Source organism: Mobula hypostoma, chromosome 8 (assembly GCF_963921235.1).
Source record: "Mobula hypostoma chromosome 8, sMobHyp1.1, whole genome shotgun sequence".
Classification (NCBI taxonomy): domain Eukaryota; kingdom Metazoa; phylum Chordata; class Chondrichthyes; order Myliobatiformes; family Myliobatidae; genus Mobula; species Mobula hypostoma.
Genome location: NC_086104.1, coordinates 135,097,951 through 135,120,797, shown reverse-complemented (window position 1 = coordinate 135,120,797; position 22,847 = coordinate 135,097,951).

The window sequence follows — 22,847 nt, the reverse complement described above, 5'->3', positions numbered from 1 at the left end:
TCCACTTCCTCATTCATACCCCGTCCTTCAAATATTAACCCATTGACTCCCTCTGAATTTCATCCTCAAAAAGAGCTGCCTCTTTTACAGCTGCAATCTCAGGATCCCTGTCCTGCTCTTCCAGAATCTTCCGCCAATGACAAACCCCTGTTATCCGCCTGACTACCTGATTTCTGGTCGCACACAGACGGTAAAAAAGTTTCAGATAAGTTAGTAGGATCCTTTCCACTGTCTTTGCCATCGCGGGTACCTGACCCCTCCCGTCCAGATCGCTTCACTTCTTCAGCCTTCCTGGTCATGCTTCTTGTGACCGCGCATGCGGGATAAAGTTCACTGCCTGCCCTTGTCTCACTAACAGCAGGCCGGCTTGCTAGCTGTAACCCTGGGTATACATCTTTTCTTGCCAGCTCATTTCCCGACAGGACGTCCAGGTTAGCTATCGGTAATGCATCTCCCTATCTCAACTGGCCCAGACACTAAATCACATTTTAAAATCATTTGGTGCAAAGGCACGACCTCTGTTCCCTTACCAGTACCATCCAGAATATTCACTTGGTCCGTTTTTGTCTCGTCACCAAATTCTAAGAAATCACTTAATATCAATGGCTGCAAGGCTCCATTTTCGCGCCAGATTCTCACAGGAACTAGGGGTGGACCCTCCTTCACAGACAGAAAGCGTTTGATAATAAACCACTCAATCCCTTCCTGAACTCGGCCAGACCCCACCTTCCTTAGTGTGGTCTCAGCCGCCGGCGCACACGCTTCGGGAGGTTTTCCCCTTATACTTTCCCATTTCTTTCTTCCGAATAAGACAGTTAGACGCCACATGGCCAGGCTTCCTGCAGTAGTAACAGATAAAACTGGAAAACATATCTTTGGTCGGTTTCCACTCCTCTTTACCTCTGTCACTAGCTCCTGTCTTATTTTCTGTTTTACTCGGCGGATTATCCTGGTAACTCTTCTGATAACCCTTTTTCGGGGGGGAAAAAAAACAATCTTTTGAGTCAGGGCAAACTCACCCGCTAACCTAGCGGCCGCGGAAAGAGTCTCAACCTCCTTCTCTTCTAAGTACTTCTGTACCTCACCAGGGACACACTCCTTAAATTCCTCGATCAGCATCAGCTGTCTCACTTTGTGGTGGTCCTCGTCTACCTCTTTCGAGGAACACCACCGATCAAATTACCTCTACTTTTCACGGGCAAACTATATATATGTCTGGTTCCCAGACTTCTTTAAATCCCAAAAGTTCTGTCGGTACACTTCTGGCACCATTTCATAGACCTTATGCACAGACTCCTTCACAGCATCATAATTAGTGACTCAGTTACAGACAAGGCAGAATATGCTTGCTGCACCTTCAGTTATAACACAATTTGCAGCAATACTGCCCAGTCCTCCCTCGGCCACTTCCTCTTCTGAGCCACTTTCTCAAAATGTAGGAAGTACTTATCAACGTCTCCTTCAGCAAACAGAGGTACCAACTTAATTTCCTGACTGACATTAGTTGATACACCCCTCTTTCCACCACAGCCTGACACTTGACCCTTTTGGCACCGCATCTCCCTCTCAAACTCCCTCTGTCTATCTGCTTCTTCTCTCTGTTTTTCTGCCTTTTCAGCTTCAAGATGTTTCAGCTGCAACTCATGCCACCTTTTCTTATTCTCCGCCTCCAGCCTGCATTGCTGCACCTGAAGCTCAATCTCAGCCTCAGTAAGTTTACCTCTAGCGAACATTTGCAATACATCCTCAGTAAATTGCTTCGTCGAAACATAATACTCAACTATTTTTCTTCGAATTTATATCTTAGTCATACCCTTCTTTACCTCTATTCTCAATTCTTTAGCAATGTCCCGCACATTATGCTTTTTAGCTCTCTGCAAATCCACAGGGTTTGGCTTTTCCAGAAATTTCGCAACATCCATTTCTGCTGTTTTTCCACACAAAGATTAATTAAAAGGGATTTCCCCGATCAAGACAAGCCCCCACACAATTTCGAAAATTGTCTCCAACCAAATTTGTTCTGATCCCGACGCAGGCCCCAATATTGGTACGAATCTCGTGAGGGGTTGAAAATGACCAGCAGAAATGGAACACACCTGGAGTCTGGTTTACTATAAATTAAGACAATATTTATAACTACTACGAATTAATATAATTAACCCGGATAATAAGCTACATGGTATAAACCATTATATATATATATATATATATATATATATATATATATATATATATATATATATATATACACACACACATATACACACAGACATACACACACACACACACACACACACACACACACATACACACACACACACATATATATATGATACAAAAATAAATAATATTTCAGGAGCTCGTGTCTCAGCTGGCGCCCTACTCTCTCTGTCTCAAGGTCAGAATTAAAAGTGCTATCAAAACAACGTCAGAGTCCTCTCTCTATTTTAATTGCCTCCTTGGTCATTAGACTTCTAAATCTTCTAGCAGTTTCTCACCTGCGTGACAATAAGTTTGGCATGACAATTGCAACTTAATTTCTGTCCTGTTAAGAATATTCAATACATTTTGAGAGATCAAAACAGCATAGTTGTCAGGCAACACATTAACTGTCATGCACTGGGAACTGTGGATGAACAAATGGACCATGTTATTGAATTTCCAAGGTCCTGAGTGGGAAGAATATGATGGCACTGGAGACGATGAAGATGAGACTCACAATGATGTTACATGGGTTTTCGTCTTTCTGTTTTACGAGGGGTGTACAGGCGACATTTCTTTTCCTTGAAGCCAGCTGTGTCAGAGGAAACATAATAGAATTATATTGAATTATGAGTGTCTTAAATCCGAATCTCTTTAAAGGGCAACCAGTGTTTCTGCAGATTTTGTTCAGGGTCTGCAACCAGACGGTGTATGATCCAAAGTGATGAGTATGTGGTTTGTAGTTGTACTGAGGAAGAATTTTACTACCTGCAGGGAATGGAATTAATTAGCTATCTGTGCGGCTTGGCGAGGCAGTGCCATCACATGTAACATCTTCAAGAACAATAAACCTTTGTTTCAGATCATGATTGTAGCATCATCCTGACACCTCTGTTCACGCCCCGCCTCTGCCCTCCAGTTGTCAGCATTGGAATAACAGTTGTATTTCCGAAGGCAGTTCCCAGCCACAGGATTTGATGAGCAATTTCCCAATTAAGCATATTTAGAGAATTATTTTAAAGAAATTCTAAATCCATATAAAATAGAAAAAAAAAGTATAAGAAGTACCCCACAAATCCATCTGAAATGCCTCAATTTGTCATGTGGAATGTTTTGTGAGCAGTAGTGCGAGAGAAAATAATTTGCCCTCACTTTTTCAGGAGCGTTACACTGAGAGCGACTCAGAATTCCTTTGGTCTGGAGAAGAGTTAATCTTTTGTGTTACTGAAACTACTTGGATAATTTGACTAGATTACAGTTCATACATAATCCACCCAGTTAGCTGAAGACTCAAAACTAATACATTTCTGATTATTATTGATTTACCGCTTCTGTTCCTTAATCTCTGTCTCTGTTGCAGTCGGGATAGTTGTCTTTAATTATCCCATGAAATAGAAACGTTAATCTTCCCTTTGCTTCCTGTACTCTTACCAGAACAACTTGTCTTGGCTCTAGCTCATTATTATGTTGAATATCCTTGGCATTCTTTCCAGGCCCTTTCCATAATAAATAGAAATAAAATGCCACCTGTTATATTTAAGATATTCATAACTGTTTTTTACACGTAAAGTCAATATCTTGTACCAATTACTTATCCCTTGAATTTAACAGTCCACTAACTGAGCAGGAAAAGGGTCTGACGGAACACAGACATTTATCTGTAAGATTGAAAGGAGGGGATTTCACAGAGTTTCAATGGCCAAATAGAAAACGTTAGCGGTGGATCACAGCAGCATATTTGAGATGTGACATGAGACCAATCGGCAGATGGGATTGATTACCAAGCGACAACAATAATGGATTGCAGCAGCTATCACAGCGGCTATCGTCTAAGGTAGTCCAAGACTTTAGACTCCATGTGCGTTTTGTCCCAATATTTTTAAAAGTAATAATCAATATGAAAAGCTGCAGTTATGAACTTGAAAAGATTAGATCAGGCACATCATATCCAAGTAGAGTTTGGTAGAAGGCAGTAAAGTATGTGCAGTGGTAATTTACTGATTTAGTAATAAGTTAAAACCACCGTAGTATTATTGCAACTGGTCGATAAATTCCCTCTGAATTCCTTCATACACCTTGTCCATAAACAGAAAATGTAGAGTTATAGATTTATTTATTCCTGAGATAAGCCCTTTGGCCCACAAAATCCGTGCAAACCAACCAGCACAGAAATTCACACTAATCCCATATTTTTCTTCCATCATTAATTTTCAATTAATCATTTGGAATAATTTAAAACGCGCAATTAACCAACAGCCCACACATATTTGATATACGAAGTAGGTGAAATGGCATACTTTAATGACATATGCCTCTTTCACCTTGAATAATTTGTTCGTTAAGATGTTGCATTTCTTAAACAGGATCTACCCTTTCTGAATCCATGCTGCGTCTGTATAATGGAACCACTCCTTTCTAAATGTTTCGCTATTTCTTCCTTAAAGACAGCTTCAACCATTATCCCGACTACTGATGTTAAGCTAACAGGCCTACAGTTGTCTGTCTTTTGCCTACATGCTTTTTTTAAAAAGTGGCGTGACATTTGTTGTCTTGCAGTCTTCCGGAAACTGCCCAGTGTCCACAGATATCTGGAAAATGGTTACCAAATCCTCTATTATAACCTCCGCCAATTCTCTCAGCACCCTGGGATGCATTCCATCAGGACCAGGGGACTTATCTGACTTCAGGCCCTTGAGTTTGTTCATCACTATGCCTTTAGTGACAGTGATTTTATCGAGGGCCTCACCTCCCATTTCGGACATGACATCATTCTTTGGCATATTAGAAGTGCCCTCCACCGTGAAGACTGACACAGAATTGTAGTTCAAAGCCTCAGCCATTTCCTTATCACCCAATATCAATGTCCCCTTATCGTCTTCCAAGGGATCTAAATTGACTTTAGCCACCCTATCCCGCTTTATATATTATAAAATACTTCTACTATCTGTTTTTTATATTTCTTTCCAATTTGCCTTCATACACCATCTTCCCTTTCTTTATTCTTTTTTATTTGTTTTGTTGTTTTTTTTTAAGTTTTCCCAATCCTCCAGTCATCCACGACTCTTTGTGTCCTTGCACACATCAGCTTTTAATTTGATACTATCTTTTATTTCTTTAGTTACCGAAGGCTGGCTCTCCCCACACTTACTGTCCTTACTTTTGACTGGATTATACTTTCTTTGAAAGTCCTCCATTGTTCCTCAGCTGTCCTACGAAATAGGCGGTGCTCCCAATCCACATAAGCCAACTCCACCCTCATCCTGAAGGAGAAAGCCATATTAACAACAGCAAATAAATGCACAAGAAAATTAAGGAAATTACTGGAATTAAGAAAACCTCCTCTACAGGATGCATAAGATCAGCAGACGGACCCATACTAACAGATCCAGATAAAGTATGTGGGATGCGGATTCAGTATATAGAGCAGCTGTTTGAGGGGAACCCCCAGATGTTAAACACTCTAATTCTGGCCCACCTATTACAAAAGAAGAAATAGCTAAAAGAATTAAAAGCATGAAACTTGGTAAAGACACTGGTCCTGATGAAATTTCAGTGGGAATAAGACAAGCCCTGGAAGATCTGGGCATAGGTATTATTCTTGAACTGTTTAATGGCATATATGAGTTTGGTGTATTGCGTGACGATCTCTTGAAATAAGTATTTATAACTCTACCAAAAAATCCTGGAACGATTGACTGCGAAAATTATAGAACAAACAGTCTTATGAGTCACAGAATAAAGATTTTGTTGAGAATTGTTCTGAGTCGAATTAAAAACAAGTTACGGCCAGAAATCTCTAAACTGCCATATAGGCTTATTGAGGATAGAGGGACTAGGAACGCGATTTTCATACTACGAGTGCTTTCAGAAAGGGCAACTGAATATCAAAATGATGTCTTCTTATGTTTTATTGATTTCACTAAAGCATTCGACAAAGTGCAGCATGAAAAACAATTTCGAATTCTCGTTAAAATACAAATTGACGGAATGGACCAACAACTATTTCAAAATTTACAAACGTTGTATATTGGAACCAAACTGCGCCGGTAAAAATCGATGATAGTATAACCAGTTGTACTAAAAATCAAAGAGGAGTTAGACAGGGATGCATTGCCTCACCGGAATTATTGAATATCTATCGGGAAATAATTCTCAAAGAAATAGAAGACCAAGATGGGATAAAAATTAGAGGCGTTAACATCAAGAATATAATATATGCAGACGATACCACCCTAACAGCAAATGCTGCAGAAAACCTACAACACCTCATTGACAATGTAGTACAAGCAAGTGCAGATTTTGGTCTAACTATCAACTGTAAAAGAACCAAATGTATGGTAATATCAAAACAGCCAACAGTCAATTGTACATCGGTAACCAAGAGATTGAATGAAAGACCAGCTTTAGTTACCTTGGTAGCATTATATCACAAGTTGCTAGAAATAATGTAGAAATAAAAAGAGGAATTGCCATTACCAAAACCAACTTCCAAAAAATGAAACCCATTTTTATCAACATACACATTGCTATAACAACAAGGCTTAGGCTAGTGAAATAACACGTCTGGTCAATCTTGCGGCATGCTTCCGAAACATGGACTAGAACACCAGAAATCCAGAGGAACTCAGAAGCAAAAAAAAATGCGGTTTCTTAGAGAAATGCTGAAAATATCATATAGAGATAGGGTAACTAATAGAACGTTCCGACGTTCCCATACTAATAAAACATGTTTAATGAGAATATCAAATGAAAGGAAACATAAATTCCTGGGCCATGTCATCAGAAAGGGAGAAATAGAATACCTTATGGTACAAGGCAGTATGCCTGGGAAACGTGGAAGAGGAAGGCAAAGAAGAAAATTTATGAACACTGTGAAAGAAGTAACTGATCTAAGTGTGCGAGATATAATTGACGCTACGTGGGATCGTTCGATGTGGAAAGCCATGATCGCCCAAGTGTGCAACGCGAAGGCACATGAAGAAGAAGCTCTCTTTTTCGCCTTTTATCCCAATTGGATAGCTCCTTCATTGACTTATATTAATTTCCGTTCATTAGTTAGTGTTAGGATTCTTACGTTTTTCGGTCATTCATTCTTTGTCATTTCTTCTAGTTCGTGGATGCCTGCAAAAAGTAAGGATTTCAACTTGTATACATTATCTGATCTTAACTGGAACAATTGAACATTGAACCATCGTATTGCGTAGACATAGATATCGAGGGAAATTTTCTGCCGTTCGGTAGCAAACTAATTTCACAAGCGTAGAATAATGGCTTTTTAACGTAGAACATATAGCATAAACCTTTACAGCACATTACTTCGGCCCACAATTTTGTGCTGACCATGTAACTTGCTGTAGAGACTGCCCAGTATTTCCCCAGCGCATTGCCCTCTATTTTTCTGAGTTCCATGTAACTACCTAAGAGGCTTATAAAATACTCTATTTTATCTACATCCACCACCACCGACGTCAGTGCATTCCACGCACCCACCACTCTCTATGTGATAAACCTACCCCTGACATCCCTTCCGTACCTACTACCAAGCACCTGAAAACTATGCCCCATCGTCTTCGCCATTTCAGCTCCTGGGAGAAAGCCTCTGGCTATCTACAAATTCAATGCCCCTCATCATCTTATGCATCTTTATTAGGTCACCTCATCCTCCTTCGCTCCGTCGTTTTGTTTAAAGTCATTCTGTTAATTGGAAAACTATTTAAATTAAGTATGTAAGAATGGCTGCGGAGAAGTGCCAAGTCATAAGTTTTCTTCAGAAGTCTGACGGGATGAAATCGAAATAAATGTTTTCAAATGTAATTGAATGATCCGGTATTGGTACAAAAGTGCCTTTTAATATCTCTGGACAAGTTTTTAATGTTTATTTTCTGTGCCTTTTTGGGTGCTGACATTAATGTTAGTTAATAAGTAGAAAGAATGAAAAGACATCCGGAGCCATTGCCATAAAAAGGACACAGATCTCAGAATTAGTTTTAATGAGATGTCTAAGCAGTAACTTAACTTCTTTCCAAATTGGAAGTTGAGAGTAAATACTTTGTCTTTCTTTTTGACGAACCAATATCCCGAAATTGCCTGACTGCGGGCTGTTTTCTATATAGATCGATAAAGCTTTACAAAATGGTTTGTAATTATTGCTGGAGAGAAAAGAACAATAACCGAACCAATAATTGATTACGGTAATTGTTGACGATGTCAATTTATGGGATAATCTGCTTTCCTTTAAGCGCGTCAACTAACATGTTCTTTTTTTCGTTTACAGGTGAAAGTTGGTCGCCAGACTAACACACGAGGAATCTCGCTGCTATAGCCGAGTAGAGGTTTACTACAATGACAACTGGGTGACAGTGCAGGAGAACATCTGCAATATAGAGAACTGGGTTGTCGATCCGCGATATCGGGCTACAAGTCGTTAAGACAGGGAGAGAGTGAAATTACTGTTTGTGTGAATGTCCTTCAGTGTGAACGAAACGAGCTGCAACTCCGAAATTGCAGTGAATTCACGGCAATTTATTTTTTCCACAGAGAGCACAAGCGTTGGAGCTCTGTGTTAAGCTGAGCAAATAGTTTTAATGTCCACCAAATCAACCGTGAATTGGTAAGGTATTGGTCAGAATAATTCATCTTTTTAAGCCTATCACCCCTACTGGGCAGAGGGCACGGCCAGTAACTTGCCGGATTCCTCTATCCTGGGCCAATATTCCCATTTGTCCCCAGGTGTACCAACGTTCGAAGATCTTTCCTTTCGCAGGGATGAAGTCTTTGGATCTTCTTTTGGCATTTCTGCAGTTCTGTGTTTCTCACGGGATGGGATTGCTATCATCCTCCTTTCGCAGCCTGGCTTGGAACCGTCCACGACGGAGTTAGGAAGATTAATAGGTGTTTCAAAGGAAATAGAGTCATGGTGTTATATAATTCAAAACCCGATCCTTTCCGCCATAAGTTCCATGAAGAAACTTAGGTTCTTACTTATCCGTGTGAGACATTATTTTGCCTACAGCTTTCCCAGAATCTCCCACTCACCAGCGCTCTAAGGAGTGATTGAGGATGAGACGTGACCCGACAGAGACATTGATTTTGTGGATAGACAGAGGCATTTCTTTTATCCCCAAACCTGAAATGACTAACATGAGGGGGCATCGTTTTAAGGTGGTTGGAAGTAGGTACAAGGGGGATGTCAGAGGTAAGTTTTTCACAGGGTGACTTGTGAGTGCGTGGAATGCACTGCCAGTCACAGTAGTAGAGGTGGATACAATAGCGTCTTTTAAGATACTCTTAGACAGGTACATAGAAAAATAGAGGGCTATGCATTAGCCAATTTCTAGGCAGCATTTTGAGTAGATTATATGGTCAGTAAAACATTGTGGGCCGAAGGGCCTGTAATGTGCTGTAGGTTTTACGTTCTATGTTCTAGAATCGGAAACTAACAAATGTGTTTGCGGCAGTTGATGAGAGGTTCACGGAGAATGTTGGATGAGCACTCAGTCAGGAAATCATTCCGATGTTTAAATCTGATCCGATGAGTGCATGAGTTTGCATTTAAACTCAGATCAAAAGAAGTTCGAGCTTCAGTTGATAGTGAGGAAACTAAGGTGCGGCATTATGTTTGAGCTGAAACCTTGTGATCTGGAATCTCAAACCAGGGAGACTCGTCGCCAGAGGTATTAGTAATTTCAGGGTTTTCCCAACAGGTGTCAGTTGATATATTTGCGGAATTAATATAACTTTGTTGGTGTTATATGTGGACTATCAAATGTTTCAATACGTAATAATTTCGTTGAATACATAATTTGTTCATCAGCACGTTTGCCGCCGTACAATGGGTCAAATTTCTTTTTGCCGTACGTCTGATGCACCAATATAAATCTAAAGACAGTGTCACTCAGCTACCTGGGAGAAACTTACGTGTTTGCAAGTTGATGGAAAATATGATCATGATATTTTAAATAAATACTAGTTGATATATATCGTAAAAGTAACATGGTCCTGAATTTTGAACTGAAGAGCGGGGCACAAGAAGTGTGAACACAGAAACATAGACGTTACGTACCCTTAATGAACGATGGATAGGGAAGGCTGTAACTTACAGTTCTAGAGATTTGTTTAGGTTCTGATCACAGGTACTGCCCATTAGAAATTTGCGCATAACCTCAGTTACAATATTGATTTCTCTTTGATACGAAGGTTGCGTCCCACAAATGTTATACGGGTCTGAGATATTTACTGTGAAGTTTCTTTGGTCAATATGAATCGTTCGCTCATCGGGCGCTTGCCTGCCGCACGGGACGCAGGCAGAGTAAATCAGATTGTAAGGCGGGGAAATTGAATGACCACATACATTTTGCCATTTCTACGGGTGGCATCACATTTTATGCTACCTGTAGAGCACCCTATAAGTGCAAGGAAAGGTCTTAATTGTAAAGTAGTCTCTGTGTTCGTAAGTACACAGCTGTCATTCGATCGCAAAGGGATTGAGTGGAGGTTTATTGAGAGATTCGTCTCAGACAAAGATGCAAACTAATTATGACTTGCTCTAAATGATTGAATTACAACATCAATTTGTAATTCTTTTTTGTTTTGTTATGTTTTTGCGAACATTCACGATCACGAAATTTCCCTCGTACTTACCATTTATCTCTTTTTCATATTCACGGCAAAAGAAAAAAAAAAATCACAGACCTCGACCCTGAAGACCTGGAATGAATCTAGTCGCCATTCTCTGAGCTCTCTCCAGTGCCTTCACATCTGTCGCACAATCCGGGGACTAAACGTGCACACAGTACTGAATGAAGGTGTAACCCCACAAGTGCATTCTAATGCTAAAGGAGAACGGCTCAAGTCTTGAAATCCACTGAGCGCATTATGTAGTCCAACATTCTATTAGCCTTGATAGTCACTTCCATGCATTATCTAAACGTTGATAGTGATGAGTTACCAGCTGTAATCCGACTCATGCATAACACTTCCAAATTCAGGACTCCATATTGTGTATTAATATCTGCTATTTCTACTTCCTATACGCTATACTTTACATTTACTTACAGTAAATTTTATCTACCATTTATCTGCCCACATCTGGACATCTGTTAGATCTATGTGTATTGATTCTGCTGCCTAAACATTCTCCGCCCTTCCCCCTAATTTTCTGTCAGTGGCAAACTTTAAAAGTGTATTTGTTACGTGCTTATCCAAACCATTAACGTAATTTAAAAACAGCAGCTTTCACAACGCTGGTCCCTGCGAACCCCCTCTTTTTAATATATGTATGTAAAAATCATCCTGTCACCGTAACTCGTTGATATTCTCTTTTGAGGCAATTCTGCACTCATTCAAGCACCCTTACGCTGAATCCTTACCAACTGTAATCTTATTGTTAAACTTTCGTGGGGTACATTGTCGATAGCCTTCTGATAGGACAAATAAATGATATCAATACCTCTATTTTTATCATGATTTTTACTTGACCCTTCATAAAACATCAGCATATTAGTAAAACATGATTTGTTGTGTTGTTTACATTATCTTACCTATGATATGTGTTCAGCTTACTGGACTAACGTCATCAGTGTCATCGTGGTTGCATTCTTATATAATGGAACAATGTTAGCCAATTTTCAGTCATTATGGATTTCACCAGTCTTCAATGACTTTGGAAATATAAAACATTCTCTGGTCTTGGACATTGATTAACTTTCCGCTTATTCAGCTGAAGCAGGACTTCACTTTCTAAGAACTCTAAATCACTTAAACAACCCTAATTTTCTTTACAATAACTGACATATCGCTTGCATACTCACAGGTGAAGTCGTTAGCAATATATGTCTGAGTAAACGCTGTGTCTTTTCTGCATAATTTAACACCCCATTACTCCTACTAATGCACTTAACATCCTCCTGGATTTTCTTATACTCTTACAGCATTGCAAACTTTTCCTGAGGTCAATCCCAGCAAAGTCCTTCTGAACCTGCATTTTGGCAATCCGGACTTCCCTCTTGACCTCAGCTGTCATATTGTCATATGCCGTAATGTTAATACCATTACAAACTTTCCTGTATTCATTATCTAACAGTGCTTTCTTCAATATTTTAAGTAGATTTTTATTCGTCACCGTAGAAGATGTACTGCCTGTATTGCTTCTTCGACCTTGGGTATGAACAATTACAGTACTGCGTATAATACCTGTTTCCATCGACCCCATTGTATCTCAGTTGTCTCGATGCAAAGCAGTTCCATCCAGTTTACCTTCTTTAGACTTCACTGCACCTGCAAAGTTGTGCCTTTCTAAAATTCTATTTAATAGATTTTGATTTACTGATATGTTTTACCAAAAATAAACGAGCCGAGCAATTTTATGGTCACTTGTTAGCAAAAGATCATCATCCACCGTACTCAAATTTTTACCTTGATTGTTACAGAATATCAAATACAGACAGGTCTCCCCTCGTTGATAGTTGGACAATGAATACCTGGAACGTGTGCAATTTTGTATTTCCAGTTATGAAGAGCTGCCAGAAAAAAAGTGAATTATGGCTCCTTGAGCAAAAAAAAAGTGGTAGGAAAGACAGCAATAGACTCCGATGTACAGCATTTACCTTCGTTTTGAAACAGAGAAACGATAAGGCAGAGTCATCATAGCTTTCTTCATGGGAAATACTGTCTCCCATGTTTAACTGAGATTTTGAAGAGTTAAGTACAGACATCGACGTTGGTAGTGTAGGGGAAGACACCTTCTTGGATGTACGGATAATACTTTTCAATATTCCTCTTGGTGTGCTCGTCCGTAAGGTCAGATGAAATGGAATAGAGCGTGAGTTAGTGTATTGGATCCAAACATGCTTCGGTGTTATTAATCAGAGTGTAGTCCTGGAAGGTTGCTTTTCAGACACCGGGACAGGGACCAGTGTAGTCCAGAAGTAGCACTTCTATGTCCACATATGTTTGCCAACAGCATTAAGTATTTGCATGAGAAAGTAGTTAATAAGGTTAGTAACTCTGCAATTGGCAGTATTAGGTACTGTAGATCATAATTAATATGCTATGTAGGATTAAAACAGGGTCAGATTTAAACGTGGACTAAAGAATATTTGTAGAATGTAGAATTTACCCGAAGCAAATAAAAGTGTTGCATGTAGAGATGTTAAACCAAAGTAGACTCCGCAATTGTAGAACCCAAGCAGGCCTTACAAGTACATACTGTCAGGGGTTACTTTACTTTTTATCCCCGGAACCGAATAAAATGGCCATTAGATGCAATGTCGTGGTTTTCAATTGCTGCAGCCTAACCTCCTCATGCTTCCGTATGTTGTCTTACTGCCAGCTTGAACCGGTCCAGGCATACTGATCTGATCACTCTCATTACATTGAGCCAATGGGGTTGTTGTCCTGGGAGATTTCAATCGCTAAATGTAATCTGGGACCTTCTGGAAGGGTACAATGTGTCAAGAGTTTCTAAGAGGTTTCATAAAGACGGTCAGATGGTTTGTATTGGGCCTGCCCTGGTGACTGAACATTTAATAGTTAAGCAGTGAGGGGACGGTGACCACCACTACTTAACTTTCAGGTTGGATGTAGATAAGGATAAGTATGGTCCTTACGGGAGAATCTTAAATGGAAGTAGGCAAAATTACGATGGAGTAAGGCAGAAACAAATGATATTCAATTTAATCACGTTTTTTTGGTTCTCATTAGAACTATGGAGGATGTGTAACGATCAATTGCACGGCATTCAGGAAATGTATCTTCCTGTCAGAAGGAAGGACAGACACAGATAAGGTTTGAAAGTTTTGGGTGTTTAGAGAATTGATGAAATAAGTGAAGAAGAAAATGGAAACGTCTGTAAAGCTTCGAAAATTATTGTCAAACTGAGCAGACAAGAATTATCAAGAAACCAAAATAAAATAATTCAACAAAAGAACTACGAAAACCGGGAAGGTCCATGGGTAGTCTTCAGCAGATAAGATGAACGTGAACAGCAAGGAACTTTAAACCTATAAAATAATAAATTCAGGCAGGGTAAGTTTACTCAAGCAGAAGACGGGAACATTTGCTTGGATGCGAAGAATGGGAGTGATGCCTTAATGAGTTTTTTTACTTCAGTATTTATCGAGGAAAATGTCATGGAGGAACAGGAGTGTTGAGTGCATACATAAGTTAGGGCGTTTAGATGTCAAGAAAAGCAGAGGGCAATTGTTTGGTATCCTAATGAGTATTAAGGTGGATCATGACTGCCTAATGGAACTCACCCCAGGTTTTTTAGCGAGGCTTGTGTCGAGATTACCGTGGATCTGTTCAATATCTTCATGTCCTCGCTAGGTACGGGCAACGTCACGGGAAACTGGCGAGTGGTTGATGTTGAAATTTTACTTAAGAAGTGAACAAGGGAAAATCCTGGAAACTATGGACTGGTGAGTCTCACGTCAGCTGTAGGGAAACTGCTGGAGATAATTCTTAGGGATAGGATATATGAGCATTTAGAAACCCATGGCCACTTCAAGTAGATTCAACATGACTTTGAGCAGACGGAAACACAGAAAAACAAAGAGCACAGAACAGATCTTTCGGCCCACAATGCTGTACCAAACATGTGCATAATTTAGACATTTCCTAGATTTATCATAGCCTTCTATTTTTCTAAGCACCAAGCACCCATCCAGGAGTTTCCGCCTCCACAACCGTCGACAGAATCCCATTCCACGCACTCATCTCTTTCTGTGTAAAACAACTTACCCCTGACATCTCCTCTGCACCTCCTTCAAAGCAGCTTAAAACTGTGTCCTTTTGTATTAGCCAATTTAAGCCTGTGAAAATCCCTCTGACTATCCACACGATCAATTCCTCTGTTCAGTTCATGGTATTGCGTTGAGTAGTGATGGAGAGAGAGAGAGAGAGAGGTGTTGTGGTTTTTCGAGTAAGCCGATGACGTCGATTCTTCCCTTTATCCTCCGAAATGCTTCAGAAGTCACTGAATGTGACCACAACAAGGGCACCGTTTTCTGTGGTCGAGTTATCAACCCAGGCGAGGGTTGACACTAATACCTTCCCAGCGACCACACCTTTTCCACACTGCGAGAGCCACTGATCGATCCTCCAAAAACCCACCTTTCTATGGGCATAACCAATTCACAAATCTCTCTCTCTCTCTCTCTCTCTCTCTCTCTCTCTCTCTCTCTCTCTCTCTCTCTCTCTCTCATCATCATCATCATCATCATCCTTTTGCAACAATACTGCACCAGCAGCTTCGTCCCTAGCGTCTACCGCGATCGAAAATAGTGCATTAAAATCAGGTGCTTTGAGCACAGGATGATAACACAGAATAGTTTTCAGGCGTTCAAATGCCTCCAGTCGAAGGTCACTCCATACAAATCTTCCACTCTTCCTTAGGAGTTTCGTTAGCGGGAGAACGATGTCTGCGAATTTCTTACAAAACCTACGGTAATACCCAACCATTCCTAAAAACGTTCTTAAAGCTTCCTTGCCCGTCGGAACCGGAACCTCAGCAATAGCTTGAACCTTGGCCTGTACAGGTACCAGATGGCCCTGGCCTACTACGTAGCCAAGATAAGTAACAGTAGCATGTCCAAATTCACTTTTAGCGAGGTCCACAGTAAGATTCGCCTTGGACAGCCTTTCAAACAGTTTCTCTACCGTTGAGGTATGCTCTTCCCACCTGCCATTCCATACAACAGATCATCAATGTAAGCCCCTGTATTTTCTAAACCCTGAATTACTGAATTCACCAATTTTTGAAATATCCCTGGAGCATTTTTCATTTCAAATGGTAAAACATTGCACTCATAAAATGAGTACAATGCTGTTTTCACAAATTTGGATAATTCTTTAGCCCGCCCTGTCAAAGGAACACCCCAGTATCCTTTTAACAGTGCAATCTTGGTGAGGTATTTAGCCTTTCCCACTCTATCAATACAGTCATCCACTCTCGTTCCTTGTTCTTTCTTGTTTCCAATTTATTGTTCAACCATTCTACTTTTCCCAAAGTTCATTCTGTAGGGATGCTGTTTGATCGGCTCAGCTGAGCCTACAATGACATCATGCACTGCAGCCGTACACTATCTTGGAATGTCAGGAAATAAATCTTCATACTTACTAATTAAGCCTTCAAATTGTTTTTGCTAAGCAGGCTCCAACTGATGGACGTTGTTGTTCTTTTTTTTTTTCAAAACAATAGTGTTTTCGATCTTTGTGGAGACTACACTGAGTACATTAAAATTATCTGTTATCTGCGTACCAGCCCCCACAGCTTCATTTGTTTTTATAACAGTACTCAGATGCGATGTCTCCGTGTCATGACAAGTCTGGAGCAAGTTTACTTCAACGACTTGAGTAGCCTTCCTATCAAACGAGTGTTCCATTTTACAAAGTAATTTGGGAGTTTTGCAAATCTGCTTTGCAAGGCCACACGCCTTGTGAAGCTTTTCTCGAAACTCCAGAACATAATCAAGCACACTGACACATACTTCAGGACCAGACCACTATTCACTGAGTCGTGTCAAATGTCCTTAGGCCTGTGACCGAAAACAAGTTCAAACGGACTACACTCAAGGTTTCCTGAATTGAGTCTCTAACTGCAAATAAGGGTAGGGGAACCCCTCATCCCATTTTTTTTTTTCCATTTTCCACACAATATGTTTTAATCATGGTCTTAAGAATGTAGTAGAGCCGTTCCAAGGCTCCTTCGGACTCTGGGTGATATGCAGAAGACACGATGTGCTTCTCTCCCAGTTCTCTAACTATCCCCTGGAATGTTCTCGAAGTAAAGTTACTACGCTGGTCAGATGAATTTCTTTGGGCAGACCTACCAGTGTGAGAAACTTGATATTTGTTTTTACCACAGTCTTGGCCTGGATGTTTCTGGCAGACACTCTTTCAGGGAACTTAAACGCAGCACACATAATTGTTAACAAGGACTGATGACCAGCTGCAGTCTTTGGCAATGGGGTAACAAATTCCACTATGACCCTAGAAAAGGTTAATCAAAAGCAGGTATCGGTTAAATTGGCGCTACTTGAATAACCTGATTAGGTTTCGCTACAACCTGGCAGGTATGGCAAGTCCTCCAAAAATTCGCATCATCCTCTGTTAAATTAGGCCAGTAGAATTCCTTCATAACCCTGTTCAATGTCTTTCTCACTCCAAAATGTCAACCTAAAGGCATAATACGAGCAATGTTTAAAATTTCAGCCCTGTGAACTTTCAGAACCACTACCTGGTGCACAATAGCCCAATTTCCACTTGCAGGCACATTAGGTAGTCTCCACTTACACATTAACACCCAATCCTTAAAATAATATCCTACTGATTCTCTCTAAACCTCCTCTTCTGTGAGAGCTGTCTCCTTTAAAGCCACCATTTCAGAATCTCGATTCTTTTCCTCTATGAATTCCTTTCTAGATAAGGGCAAACTTTTCTCATCAACCTTACTACCCAAATCCTGTTGTAACCTGGAAGGTAAAACAGTCTGTGACAAATCATACTGATTTTGCTATCGTGGACCTCAAAATCCCCCTGCCCCAAGCTATCTGTATCAGCAGACTTTCTAGACATGCTTCGATTTACTACGCAGGCAGTGTAAACATTAGACTTTCTGTGTGGGTCATTAGCAGCAGCAAGCTTGTTTCTTAGCTGAACTGCCGGATAAGCATCACCTTGGATAGGTGACAATCTCCCCGGAATGTTTACTAAACTGAGCAGAATCACCAGACTTACAAAAGCTATGCGTATGTTGTGAAAAATCCCAAACAATCCATTTACTTTATTTTTAGAACTTTCATCTCGATTTGTTTCCATAGTAATCTCTGCAAATGGCTTCACAAAACCAAAGTAAGGTCTTCTTTTTTTTTTTCTCCACATCACCATCATGAAAAGCAACTTCATAAACTTGAAGGTGTTTTCATCCAAATGTTGAAACAAAATTCAACAGAGCGGCACATACTTCTTTAGCAGGCTATTCTTCTGAAAGCAGCGTCAAAGGTCGCGAAACCAATCCATCCTTTACAAGTACGTTATTCAAAAGTCTAGAGACAACACTTTCCTCAATATCTGCGGTAACTTTACTTCATCAATTTTCATCTCCTCACTAACTTTTAGGACAGTGCCAAAACATGTGACAGAAAATCCTGAATTTCCACTGGTACAAAGGTTAACCGCTTATTCACTTAACCAAGACCACCTGAAACAACAGAACTGCATTCCTTTTCAACCGAGTCAGGCACCTCAGACCTTAACTGAACTTCAACACAAGGTTCAGTGTCCTGTGAATCCAGAGTTACTTCAACAACCTGAACACAGGCAATCGGTACAGATGCCTCTTCTGGGCTTCCCAGTTTCAAATTCTAGGTTACCTTGATCTTCCCAGCTACTCTCTAGCAAACTCTTATCTGGAGTAAACTCAACCTTGTGGGTTAAAATAAAATGGTGTGCTAATCTAGCAGACTCCCGCAAGGTAGCGGCACACTTTTCATCTAGGTATGCCCTTACATAAGCGGGAACAGAATTCTTAAGTGCTTCAATCAACACCAGCTCTATCAAGCTGTAAAAATCAGCAGGAGCCAACAGTGGACATCGCAGCTGCTACATCTCCCTGTCAAAATCTATCTGTTTATCAGCCGCTTCAGCCTCGAACCATTTTCATTGCAATTCATGCTCCATTTTTAATTATTCCAACTGAAGCCTCAGTAGACTTACCTTCCGCGAACATTTTCAACGCATCCTCAGTAAATTGCGTCTTCGAAATATAATAATTCAACTATTTTTGGTTGAATTTCTACCTTAGTCATACCCTTCTTTACCGTCTTAATGTCCAGTTCCTCAACATTTTTCCGCAACTCATCTTTTTTTTAACTCTCTGCAAAACCTCAGGGTCTGGCCCTGCCAGAAAATCCTGAACATCCATGTCTGCTGTTTTTCCACACGACCAAATCAAAGAGGGATTCCCTCAGTTCAGTTCGTGGTATTGCGTTGAGTAGTGATGGAGAGAGAGGATTGTTGTGGTTGTTAGAGTAAGCCGATGCCCTCGACTCTTCCCGTTATCCTCCAAAATGCTTTAGAAGTCACCGAATGTGACCACAACAAGGGGACCGTTTTCTGTGGTCGAGTTATCAAACCAGGCGAGGGTTGGTCAAACTAATACCTTCCCACCGGTCACACCTTTTCCACACTGCGAGAGCCACTGATCGATTCTCCTGATCGATCCCCCAAAAGCCCACCATTCTGTGGAAAAACAAAGCTCATCCAGTGTCCAAAATCATATGTGTCTAACAACAGCTGACCTGGTATTTATCTAAGCATGCTGAACACCAGCAGTCCATCAAGTATCCCCTTCCTTCTCTCTCTGTAGGAACTCAGAAGCTGGAAGTGTCCTTGCAGAAATTTCAATCAATCTCTCTCTCTCTCTCTGTCTCCCTCTCTCTCTCTCCCTCCCCCTCCCTCCCTCCCCTATACGGGATAAATCAGGATCCCGTCACAAGCGACCAGAACTGAACTTCAAGTGGGTTCTGACCAGCATCCTACACAGCTGTAACATTACCTCTCGGCTCTGAAAATCAATACCACGGTTGATGAAGGTCAGTGCTCTCCATGCCTTCTTATGCACAGAGTCAACCTGTGCAGAAGCTTAGAGTGTCCTATGGACCAAGAGCCCAAGATTCTTCTTCACCTCCACGCTGCCAAGAGTCTTACCATTAATACTATATTCTGCCATCATATTTGACCTACCAAAATGAACCACCTTCCACTTATCTTGGTTGAACTCCATCTGCCGTTTCTCAGCCCAGATTTGCCTTCTATCGATGTCCCGTTGTAAACTCTGACAGCTCGCCGCGCTACCCACAACAACCCAAGAGGTCGTGTCTCAACAGCTTGATTGAATTTTTTGACTAGTTCCTGAAATAGATTGATGGATGCACAGCCGTGGATGTCGTCTACGCTGGATAGTAGTTAGGTATTTGATGAATTACCTCATGTGAAGCTGCCCCAGAAGGTTAGGATTGAGTTCGTGGGGAAGTGTCTATTTGGATTTCGAACTGGCTTGCACGTGGAAGACAGAGGGTAGCAGAGGACTTATTCAATCTAGTGTTCTGTAACTATTGGCGATCTACAGGGATCGATGCTGGACCTCTGCTGTTCATGATATATATAAATGACCTGGATGAAAATGTAGATGAGCGTGTTGGTACTTTGCGGATGATACCAGGATTGGAAGAATTGTGGGTAATAATGAAGACTGGCAATTAATACAAGTGAGTTTCAGATATGGGCAGAGAAGTAGCAGATGGATTTTAACCCAGATAAATGTGAGGAGTTGCACCTCCGTCGGAAAACGCAAGGAGACAGCTCATTTTTAAGGGCAAAATCCTTAACCGCTTTCAAACACAGCGATCATAGGGGGCTCAAGCCCATGGCTCCTTAAAAGAGGTGAAACAATTCGGTAAGGTGAGGAAGGCTTATGAAATAGTTGGTTTTCTCAATCGAGACACTGAGATCAAAAGTCAACAGTTTTTGTCGCAAATTCATAGAACTCTGGTTAGGCCATATCTGTAGTATTTTACACAGTTCTGGTCGCAGTACAGAACGAATGACGTTGAGCCTTTTGAGAGGGTGCAGAAGAGGTTCGCCAGGATGCGGCCTGCTTCAGGAAGCATGTGCTATCATGAGAGGCTGGAGAAAGTTGTGCTGTCTTCTCTGAACGCTGAATGCTGAGGGGAGGTCTGACAAAGGATTATAAAGTTATGTGAGGTACAGGAAGAGTAGACAGACAATATATCTTTTTTTTCCCACGCTAGAAACGTCGAATATCTGTGAGCAGGAATTGAACGTAAGAGGGGATAGGCTCGAGGTGGACGTTTGTTTTTATTCGGAGAAAGCTGGATGCCTGGAATGCGCTTCCTGGTAGTGTACTAAAGGTACATACATCGCAGACTTTTTAGAGATGCGTGAAAATGAGGAAGATGGAGGGCTATGAATATTATGTCGAGAGGACTGTTTTTTCTTTGTTTTCTGTAATTTATTATTTGGTAGGTCGGCGAAATATTGTGGGTCGAATGGCCTGTTCTTGAGCTGTACTGTTCTATGGTTACTTTTATACAGGTCATACTTCCCCCAGAAAGGTAGCAGTGATCCAAAGACCTGAAGCCTGTCCCGTGCACCAGAGGCTCAGTAACGCATTAACCTGCCAAATCAGCTCATTTCTACCCTCACTGTTACGCTGTACAGGGAGCAATGGATAATTTACTGCTCATGATGTCTGCTTCTCTGCTTTCTGCCTTGGTCTCTATTTTAATTTTTCAGAACCTCTTTGGTTTTCCTTCCTATGTACTAATATTTACTAATATATCTGGTAATACTCCTTCCCAATCTAAAATACTGTGGACACGATCCAAGACGTCCCTAACCCTAGCTTCTGGGAGGCAACATACCTTTGTCTGTCCCATTCACGTCCACAGAATGTCCTGTCTGTTCGCTTCACTATCAATCCCCTGTCACTGCTTTTCCTCCTTCTTCCCCTTTCCTTTCTGCTCCACTGACCCATGCTCAGTGCCAGTAAACTGTTCCCTGTGACATTCCCACACAACAAAATCCTGAACGGTATGTATATTATTGAGCGGAATAGCCACAGGGGCGTTCTGCGCTAACTCCCCAGTCACATTTCCATTTCTCCTGGCATTCACCAGCTTCTCGCCTCCTGTAAATAGGGGTGACTACTTCCCTGTTACTCTGATCGGTTATCTCTTCATTCTCCCGTCAAGCTGAAGGTCACCCAGCTGCTGGTCTCGATCCCTGACACGATCTGCAAATATCTGCAGCTGGATGCACTTCACGTAGATGTATTTCGCTGGGAGATTCTGGGTCTCCCATAACTCCAATACCCAGCATGAAGAACAGATAATGGCTATGTGCTGCATTAAATACAGTCAGATGGAAACAATGGAACGTTAACAGAATCTTACCAAGTGCCAACGTTTCTTTCGAGCTGAATTCTCCTTCGAGCCAAAGTCTTACACATCTACTCTGACCAATGGCTTTCTCCCAATAATGGCCGCCCAACTAATCCCTTCTAAGCTTTTATTTAATTCGTTGTTCTCTGTTCCTGCCGCTGATTGGGCCACCGAATAATCCCGAATCCCCGCGAAGCTCCCAGGTGTCAGGGTATGGGATGCTCTGATCGCGTCCACGATATCCTGAAGTGGGAAGATGAACAGCCAGATATCCTGGTACATAACGACATAGGTAGGAGGAGGTGAAAGCAGACTACAGGGAGGTAGGGAAAAAGGCAGGAAGCAAGATCACAAGTGTAGTAATCTCAGGATTGCTGCCTGTGCCAGTGACAGTGAGTGCGGCAATAGAATGAGGTGGAGGATAAATGCGTGGTTTAAGGTTTGCAGCAGGGGCAGAGATTCAGATTTAACCATATAACCATATAACCATTACAGCACGGAAACAGGCCATCTCGGCAATTCTCGATCATTGGGACCTTGTTTGTGGAGGGCGTGATGTGTACAATACAGATAGGTTGCACTTGAATCCGAGGGCGACCAGCATCGTGGCAGGGGTACTTGTTAATGCTATTGGAGAGAGCTTAATGTAGAATTGCTGTGCGTTGGGAACCGAACTGAGGAGAT